The following is a 12,576-nucleotide window of genomic DNA, read 5'->3' as shown; positions in this document are numbered from 1 at the left end:
TGGTATAACGTTATATGGTATAACGTTATGTGGTATAACGTTATAACGTAATACGTTATATAGTATAACGTTATATGGTATATCGTTATAACGTATTACGTTATATGGTATAACGTTATATGGTATAACGTTATAACGTATTACGTTATATGGTACAACGTTATAACGTATTACGTTATATGGTATAACGTTATATGGTATAACGTTATAACGTATTACGTTATATGGTATAACGTTATATGGTATAACGTTATAACGTATTACGTTATATGGTATAACGTTATAACGTAATACGTTATATGGTATAACGTTATATGGTATAACGTTATAACATATTACGTTATATGGAATAACGTTATAACGTATTACGTTATATGGTATAACGTTATATGGTATAACGTTATAACGTATTACGTTATATGGTATAACGTTATAACGTATTACGTTATATGGTATAACGTTATAAGGTATTACGTTATGTAGTACAAGGTAATAATGTATAACGTTATAACGTATTACGTTATATGGTATAACGTCATATGGTATAACGTTATATGGTATAACGTTATAACGTATTACGTTATATGGTATAACGTTATAACGTATTACGTTATATGGTATAACGTTATATGGTATAACGTTATAACGTATTACGTTATATGGTATAACGTTATAACGTAATACGTTATATGGTATAACGTTATATGGTATATCGTTATAACGTATTACGTTATATGGTATAACGTTATATGGTATAACGTTATAACGTATTACGTTATATGGTACAACGTTATAACGTATTACGTTATATGGTATAACGTTATATGGTATAACGTTATAACGTATTACGTTATATGGTATAACGTTATATGGTATAACGTTATAACGTATTACGTTATATGGTATAACGTTATAACGTAATACGTTATATGGTATAACGTTATATGGTATAACGTTATAACATATTACGTTATATGGAATAACGTTATAACGTATTACGTTATATGGTATAACGTTATATGGTATAACGTTATAACGTATTACGTTATATGGTATAACGTTATAACGTATTACGTTATATGGTATAACGTTATAAGGTATTACGTTATGTAGTACAAGGTAATAATGTATAACGTTATAACGTATTACGTTATATGGTATAACGTCATATGGTATAACGTTATATGGTATAACGTTATAACGTATTACGTTATATGGTATAACGTTATAACGTATTACGTTATATGGTATAACGTTATATGGTATAACGTTATAACGTATTACGTTATATGGTATAACGTTATAACGTAATACGTTATATGGTATAACGTTATATGGTATATCGTTATAACGTATTACGTTATATGGTATAACGTTATATGGTATAACGTTATAACGTATTACGTTATATGGTACAACGTTATAACGTATTACGTTATATGGTATAACGTTATAACGTAATACGTTATATGGTATAACGTTATATGGTATAACGTTATATGGTATAACGTTATAACGTATTACGTTATATGGTATAACGTTATAACGTATTACGTTATATGGTATAACGTTATAAGGTATTACGTTATGTAGTACAAGGTTATAATGTATAACGTTATAACGTATTACGTTATATGGTATAACGTCATATGGTATAACGTTATATGGTATAACGTTATAACGTATTACGTTATATGGTATAACGTTATAACGTATTACGTTATATGGTATAACGTTATATGGTATAACGTTATAACGTATTACGTTATATGGTATAACGTTATAACGTAATACGTTATATGGTATAACGTTATATGGTATAACGTTATAACATATTACGTTATATGGAATAACGTTATAACGTATTACGTTATATGGTATAACGTTATATGGTATAACGTTATAACGTAATACGTTATATGGTATAACGTTATAACGTAATACGTTATATGGTACAACGTTATAACATATTACGTTATATGGTATAACGTTATAACGTATTACGTTATATGGTATAACGTTATATGGTATAACGTTATATGGTATAACGCTATAACGTATTACGTTATATGGTATAACGTTATAATGTATTACGTTATATGGTATAACGTTATATGGTATAACGTTATAACGTAATACGTTATATGGTATAACGTTATATGGTATAACGTTATAACGTATTACGTTACATGGTATAACGTTATAACGTAATACGTTATATGGTACAACGTTATAACATATTACGTTATATGGTATAACGTTATATGGTATAACATTATAACGTAATACATTATATAGTATAACGTTATATGGTATAACGTTATAACGTATTACGTTATATGGTATAACGTTATAACGTAATACGTTATATAGTATAACCTTATATGGTATAACGATATAACGTATTACGTTATATGGTATAACGTTATATGGTATAACGATATAACATATTACGTTATATGGTATAACGTTATAACGTATTACGTTATATGGTATAACGTTATAAGGTATTACGTTATGTAGTACAAGGTTATAATGTATAACGTTATAACGTATTACGTTATATGGTATAACGTTATATGGTATAACGTTATATGGTATAACGTTATAACGTATTACGTTATATGGTATAACGTTATATGGTATAACGTTATATGGTATAACGTTATAACGTATTACGTTATATGGTATAACGTTATATGGTATAACGTTTTGACGTATTACGTTATATGGTATAACGTTATAACGTATTACGTTATATGGTATAACGTTATATGGTATATCGTTATAACGTATTACGTTATATGGTATAACGTTATAACGTATTACGTTATATGGTATAACGTTATATGGTATAACGTTATAACATATTACGTTATATGGAATAACGTTATAACGTATTACGTTATATGGTATAACGTTATATGGTATAACGTTATAACGTATTACGTTATATGGTATAACGTTATATGGTATAACGTTATAACGTATTACGTTATATGGTATAACGTTATAACGTAATACGTTATATGGTATAACGTTATATGTTATAACGTTATAACATATTACGTTATATGGAATAACGTTATAACGTATTACGTTATATGATATAACGTTATATGGTATAACGTTATAACGTATTACGTTATATGGTATAACGTTATAACGTATTACGTTATATGGTATAACGTTATAAGGTATTACGTTATGTAGTACAAGGTAATAATGTATAACGTTATAACGTATTACGTTATATGGTATAACGTCATATGGTATAACGTTATATGGTATAACGTTATAACGTATTACGTTATATGGTATAACGTTATAACGTATTACGTTATATGGTATAACGTTATATGGTATAACGTTATAACGTATTACGTTATATGGTATAACGTTATAACGTAATACGTTATATGGTATAACGTTATATGGTATATCGTTATAACGTATTACGTTATATGGTATAACGTTATATGGTATAACGTTATAACGTATTACGTTATATGGTACAACGTTATAACGTATTACGTTATATGGTATAACGTTATATGGTATAACGTTATAACGTATTACGTTATATGGTATAACGTTATATGGTATAACGTTATGACGTATTACGTTATATGGTATAACGTTATAACGTATTACGTTATATGGTATAACGTTATATGGTTATAAACGTTATAACATATTACGTTATATGGAATAACGTTATAACGTATTACGTTATATGGTATAACGTTATATGGTACAACGTTATAACGTATTACGTTATATGGTATAACGTTATATGGTATAACGTTATAACGTATTACGTTATATGGTATAACGTTATAACGTAATACGTTATATGGTATAACGTTATATGGTATAACGTTATAACATATTACGTTATATGGAATAACGTTATAACGTATTACGTTATATGGTATAACGTTATATGGTATAACGTTATAACGTATTACGTTATATGGTATAACGTTATAACGTATTACGTTATATGGTATAACGTTATATGGTATAACGTTATAACGTAATACGTTATATGGTATAACGTTATAACGTAATACGTTATATGGTACAACGTCATAACATATTACTTTATATGGTATAACGTTATAACGTATTACGTTATATGGTATAACGTTATAAAGTAATACGTTATATGGTATAACGTTATATGGTATAACGTTATAACGTATTACGTTATATGGTATAACGTTATAACGTAATACGTTATATGGTATAACGTTATATGGTATATCGTTATAACGTATTACGTTATATGGTATAACGTTATATGGTATAACGTTATAACGTATTACGTTATATGGTATAACGTTATATGGTATAACGTTATAACGTATTACGTTATATGGTATAACGTTATAACGTATTACGTTATATGGTATAACGTTATAAGGTATTACGTTATGTAGTACAAGGTAATAATGTATAACGTTATAACGTATTACGTTATATGGTATAACGTCATATGGTATAACGTTATATGGTATAACGTTATAACGTATTACGTTATATGGTATAACGTTATAACGTATTACGTTATATGGTATAACGTTATATGGTATAACGTTATAACGTATTACGTTATATGGTATAACGTTATAACGTAATACGTTATATGGTATAACGTTATATGGTATATCGTTATAACGTATTACGTTATATGGTATAACGTTATATGGTATAACGTTATAACGTATTACGTTATATGGTACAACGTTATAACGTATTACGTTATATGGTATAACGTTATAACGTAATACGTTATATGGTATAACGTTATATGGTATAACGTTATATGGTATAACGTTATAACGTATTACGTTATATGGTATAACGTTATAACGTATTACGTTATATGGTATAACGTTATAAGGTATTACGTTATGTAGTACAAGGTTATAATGTATAACGTTATAACGTATTACGTTATGTGGTATAACGTCATATGGTATAACGTTATATGGTATAACGTTATAACGTATTACGTTATATGGTATAACGTTATAACGTATTACGTTATATGGTATAACGTTATATGGTATAACGTTATAACGTATTACGTTATATGGTATAACGTTATAACGTAATACGTTATATGGTATAACGTTATATGGTATAACGTTATAACATATTACGTTATATGGAATAACGTTATAACGTATTACGTTATATGGTATAACGTTATATGGTATAACGTTATAACGTAATACGTTATATGGTATAACGTTATAACGTAATACGTTATATGGTACAACGTTATAACATATTACGTTATATGGTATAACGTTATAACGTATTACGTTATATGGTATAACGTTATATGGTATAACGTTATATGGTATAACGCTATAACGTATTACGTTATATGGTATAACGTTATAATGTATTACGTTATATGGTATAACGTTATATGGTATAACGTTATAACGTAATACGTTATATGGTATAACGTTATATGGTATAACGTTATAACGTATTACGTTACATGGTATAACGTTATAACGTAATACGTTATATGGTACAACGTTATAACATATTACGTTATATGGAATAACGTTATAACGTATTACGTTATATGGTATAACGTTATATGGTATAACGTTATAACGTAATACGTTATATGGTATAACGTTATAACGTAATACGTTATATGGTACAACGTTATAACATATTACGTTATATGGTATAACGTTATAACGTATTACGTTATATGGTATAACGTTATATGGTATAACGTTATATGGTATAACGCTATAACGTATTACGTTATATGGTATAACGTTATAATGTATTACGTTATATGGTATAACGTTATATGGTATAACGTTATAACGTAATACGTTATATGGTATAACGTTATATGGTATAACATTATAACGTAATACATTATATAGTATAACGTTATATGGTATAACGTTATAACGTATTACGTTATATGGTATAACGTTATAACGTAATACGTTATATAGTATAACCTTATATGGTATAACGATATAACGTATTACGTTATATGGTATAACGTTATATGGTATAACGATATAACATATTACGTTATATGGTATAACGTTATAACGTATTACGTTATATGGTATAACGTTATAAGGTATTACGTTATGTAGTACAAGGTTATAATGTATAACGTTATAACGTATTACGTTATATGGTATAACGTTATATGGTATAACGTTATATGGTATAACGTTATAACGTATTACGTTATATGGTATAACGTTATATGGTATAACGTTATATGGTATAACGTTATAACGTATTACGTTATATGGTATAACGTTATATGGTATAACGTTTTGACGTATTACGTTATATGGTATAACGTTATAACGTATTACGTTATATGGTATAACGTTATATGGTATATCGTTATAACGTATTACGTTATATGGTATAACGTTATAACGTATTACGTTATATGGTATAACGTTATATGGTATAACGTTATAACATATTACGTTATATGGAATAACGTTATAACGTATTACGTTATATGGTATAACGTTATATGGTATAACGTTATAACGTATTACGTTATATGGTATAACGTTATATGGTATAACGTTATAACGTATTACGTTATATGGTATAACGTTATAACGTAATACGTTATATGGTATAACGTTATATGTTATAACGTTATAACATATTACGTTATATGGAATAACGTTATAACGTATTACGTTATATGGTATAACGTTATATGGTATAACGTTATAACGTATTACGTTATATGGTATAACGTTATAACGTATTACGTTATATGGTATAACGTTATAAGGTATTACGTTATGTAGTACAAGGTAATAATGTATAACGTTATAACGTATTACGTTATATGGTATAACGTCATATGGTATAACGTTATATGGTATAACGTTATAACGTATTACGTTATATGGTATAACGTTATAACGTATTACGTTATATGGTATAACGTTATATGGTATAACGTTATAACGTATTACGTTATATGGTATAACGTTATAACGTAATACGTTATATGGTATAACGTTATATGGTATATCGTTATAACGTATTACGTTATATGGTATAACGTTATATGGTATAACGTTATAACGTATTACGTTATATGGTACAACGTTATAACGTATTACGTTATATGGTATAACGTTATATGGTATAACGTTATAACGTATTACGTTATATGGTATAACGTTATATGGTATAACGTTATGACGTATTACGTTATATGGTATAACGTTATAACGTATTACGTTATATGGTATAACGTTATATGGTTATAAACGTTATAACATATTACGTTATATGGAATAACGTTATAACGTATTACGTTATATGGTATAACGTTATATGGTATAACGTTATAACGTATTACGTTATATGGTATAACGTTATATGGTATAACGTTATAACGTATTACGTTATATGGTATAACGTTATAACGTAATACGTTATATGGTATAACGTTATATGGTATAACGTTATAACATATTACGTTATATGGAATAACGTTATAACGTATTACGTTATATGGTATAACGTTATATGGTATAACGTTATAACGTATTACGTTATATGGTATAACGTTATAACGTATTACGTTATATGGTATAACGTTATATGGTATAACGTTATAACGTAATACGTTATATGGTATAACGTTATAACGTAATACGTTATATGGTACAACGTCATAACATATTACGTTATATGGTATAACGTTATAACGTATTACGTTATATGGTATAACGTTATAAAGTAATACGTTATATGGTATAACGTTATATGGTATAACGTTATAACATATTACGTTATATGGAATAACGTTATAACGTATTACGTTATATGGTATAACGTTATATGGTATAACGTTATATGGTATAACGTTATAACGTATTACGTTATATGGTATAACGTTATAATGTATTACGTTATATGGTATAACGTTACATGGTATAACGTTATAACGTAATACGTTATATGGTATAACGTTATATGGTATAACGTTATAACGTATTACGTTACATGGTATAACGTTACAACGTAATACGTTATATGGTATAACGTTATATGGTATAACGTTATAACGTATTACGTTATATGGTATAACGTTATAACGTAATACGTTATATGGTACAACGTTATAACTTATTACGTTATATGGTATAACGTTATATTGTATAATGTTATAACGTAATACGTTATATAGTATAACGTTATATGGTATAACGTTATAACGTATTACGTTATATGGTATAACGTTATAACGTAATACGTTATATAGTATAACGTTATATGGTATAACGTTATAACGTATTACGTTATATGGTATAACGTTATAACGTAATACGTTATATGGTACAACGTTATAACTTATTACGTTATATGGTATAACGTTATATTGTATAATGTTATAACGTAATACGTTATATAGTATAACGTTATATGGTATAACGTTATAACGTATTACGTTATATGGTATAACGTTATAACGTAATACGTTATATAGTATAACGTTATATGGTATAACGTTATAACGTATTACGTTATGTAGTACAACGTTATATGGTATATCGTTATAACGTATTACGTTATATGGTATAACGTCATAACGTATTACGTTATATGGTATAACGTTATATGGTATAGGGTTATAACGTGATACGTTATATAGTGTAACGTTATAACGTATTACGTTATATGGTATAACGTTATAACGTATTACGTTATATGGTATAACGTTATAACGTAATACGTTATGTGGTAATACGTTATATGGTATAACGTTAGAACGTATTACGTTATATGGTATAACGTTATAACGTATTACGTTATATGGTATAACGTTATAACGTATTACGTTATATGGTATAACGTTATAACGTAATACGTTATGTGGTAATACGTTATATGGTATAACGTTATAACGTATTACGTTAGATGGTATAACGTTATAACGTATTACGTTATATGGTATAACGTTATAACGTAATACGTTATGTGGTACAACGTTATAACGTATTACGTTATATGGTACAACGTTATAACGTATTACGTTATATGGTATAACGTTATATGGTATAACGTTATAACGTATTACGTTATATGGTATAACGTTACATGGTATAACGATATAACATATTACGTTATATGGTATAACGTTATAACGTATTACGTTATATGGTATAACGTTATAACGTATTACGTTATATGGTATAATGTTATAACGTAATACGTTATATAGTATAACCTTATATGGTATAACGATATAACGTATTACGTTATATGGTACAACGTTATAACGTATTACGTTATATGGTACAACGTTATAACGTATTACGTTATATGGTATAACGTTATATGGTATAACGTTATAACGTATTACGTTATATGGTATAACGTTATATGGTATAACGATATAACATATTACGTTATATGGTATAACGTTATAACGTATTACGTTATATGGTATAACGTTATAACGTAATACGTTATATAGTATAACGTTATATGGTATAACGTTATAACGTATTACGTTATGTAGTACAACGTTATATGGTATATCGTTATAACGTATTACGTTATATGGTATAACGTTATAACGTATTACGTTATATGGTATAACGTTATATGGTATAGGGTTATAACGTAATACGTTATATAGTGTAACGTTATAACGTATTACGTTATATGGTATAACGTTATAACGTATTACGTTATATGGTATAACGTTATAACGTAATACGTTATGTGGTAATACGTTATATGGTATAACGTTAGAACGTATTACGTTATATGGTATAACGTTATAACGTATTACGTTATATGGTATAACGTTATAACGTATTACGTTATATGGTATAACGTTATAACGTATTACGTTATATGGTATAACGTTATAACGCAATACGTTATGTGGTAATACGTTATATGGTATAACGTTAGAACGTATTACGTTATATGGTATAACGTTATAACGTATTACGTTATATGGTATAACGTTATAACGTATTACGTTATATGGTACAACGTTATAACGTATTACGTTATATGGTATAACGTTATATGGTATAACGATATAACATATTACGTTATATGGTATAACGTTATAACGTATTACGTTATATGGTATAACGTTATAACGTATTACGTTATATGGTATAACGTTATAACGTAATACGTTATGTGGTACAACGTTATAACGTATTACGTTATATGGTACAACGTTATAACGTATTACGTTATATGGTATAACGTTATAACGCAATACGTTATGTGGTAATACGTTATATGGTATAACGTTAGAACGTATTACGTTATATGGTATAACGTTATAACGTATTACGTTATATGGTATAACGTTATAACGTATTACGTTATATGGTACAACGTTATAACGTATTACGTTATGTAGTACAACGTTATATGGTATATCGTTATAACGTATTACGTTATATGGTATAACGTTATAACGTATTACGTTATATGGTATAACGTTATATGGTATAGGGTTATAACGTAATACGTTATATAGTGTAACGTTATAACGTATTACGTTATATGGTATAACGTTATAACGTATTACGTTATATGGTATAACGTTATAACGTAATACGTTATGTGGTAATACGTTATATGGTATAACGTTAGAACGTATTACGTTATATGGTATAACGTTATATGGTATAACGTTATAACGTATTACGTTATATGGTATAACGTTATATGGTATAACGATATAACATATTACGTTATATGGTATAACGTTATAACGTATTACGTTATATGGTATAACGTTATAACGTATTACGTTATATGGTATAACGTTATAACGTAATACGTTTTGTGGTAATACGTTATATGGTATAACGTTAGAACGTATTACGTTATATGGTATAACGTTATAACGTATTACGTTATATGGTATAACGTTATAACGTAATACGTTATATGGTATAACGTTATAACGTAATACGTTATGTGGTAATACGTTATATGGTATAACGTTATAACGTATTACGTTATATGGTATAACGTTATAACGTATTACGTTATATGGTATAACGTTATAACGTAATACGTTATGTGGTACAACGTTATAACGTATTACGTTATATGGTACAACGTTATAACGTATTACGTTATATGGTATAACGTTATATGGTATAACGTTATAACGTATTACGTTATATGGTATAACGTTACATGGTATAACGATATAACATATTACGTTATATGGTATAACGTTATAACGTATTACGTTATATGGTATAACGTTATAACGTATTACGTTATATGGTATAATGTTATAACGTAATACGTTATATAGTATAACCTTATATGGTATAACGATATAACGTATTACGTTATATGGTACAACGTTATAACGTATTACGTTATATGGTACAACGTTATAACGTATTACGTTATATGGTATAACGTTATATGGTATAACGTTATAACGTATTACGTTATATGGTATAACGTTATATGGTATAACGATATAACATATTACGTTATATGGTATAACGTTATAACGTATTACGTTATATGGTATAACGTTATAACGTATTACGTTATATGGTATAACGTTATAACGTAATACGTTATATGGTATAACGTTATAACGTATTACGTTATATGGTATAACGTTATAAGGTATTACGTTATGTAGTACAAGGTTATAATGTATAACGTTATAACGTATTACGTTATGTGGTACAACGTTATAACGTATTACGTTATATGGTACAACGTTATAACGTATTACGTTATATGGTATAACGTTATATGGTATAACGTTATAACGTATTACGTTATATGGTATAACGTTACATGGTATAACGATATAACATATTACGTTATATGGTATAACGTTATAACGTATTACGTTATATGGTATAACGTTATAACGTATTACGTTATATGGTATAACGTTATAACGTATTACGTTATATGGTATAACGTTATAACGTAATACGTTATGTGGTACAACGTTATAACGTATTACGTTATATGGTACAACGTTATAACGTATTACGTTATATGGTATAACGTTATATGGTATAACGTTATAACGTATTACGTTATATGGTATAACGTTACATGGTATAACGATATAACATATTACGTTATATGGTATAACGTTATAACGTAATACGTTATGTGGTAATACGTTATATGGTATAACGTTATAACGTATTACGTTAGATGGTATAACGTTATAACGTATTACGTTATATGGTATAACGTTATAACGTAATACGTTATGTGGTACAACGTTATAACGTATTACGTTATATGGTACAACGTTATAACGTATTACGTTATATGGTATAACGTTATATGGTATAACGTTATAACGTATTACGTTATATGGTATAACGTTACATGGTATAACGATATAACATATTACGTTATATGGTATAACGTTATAACGTATTACGTTATATGGTATAACGTTATAACGTATTACGTTATATGGTATAATGTTATAACGTAATACGTTATATAGTATAACCTTATATGGTATAACGATATAAC

This window comes from Bombus flavifrons, chromosome 1, assembly GCF_040668555.2.
Source record: "Bombus flavifrons isolate JBK064 chromosome 1, iyBomFlav1_principal, whole genome shotgun sequence".
In the NCBI taxonomy this organism is placed as follows: Eukaryota; Metazoa; Arthropoda; class Insecta; order Hymenoptera; family Apidae; genus Bombus; species Bombus flavifrons.
This window is presented reverse-complemented; position numbering follows the sequence as displayed.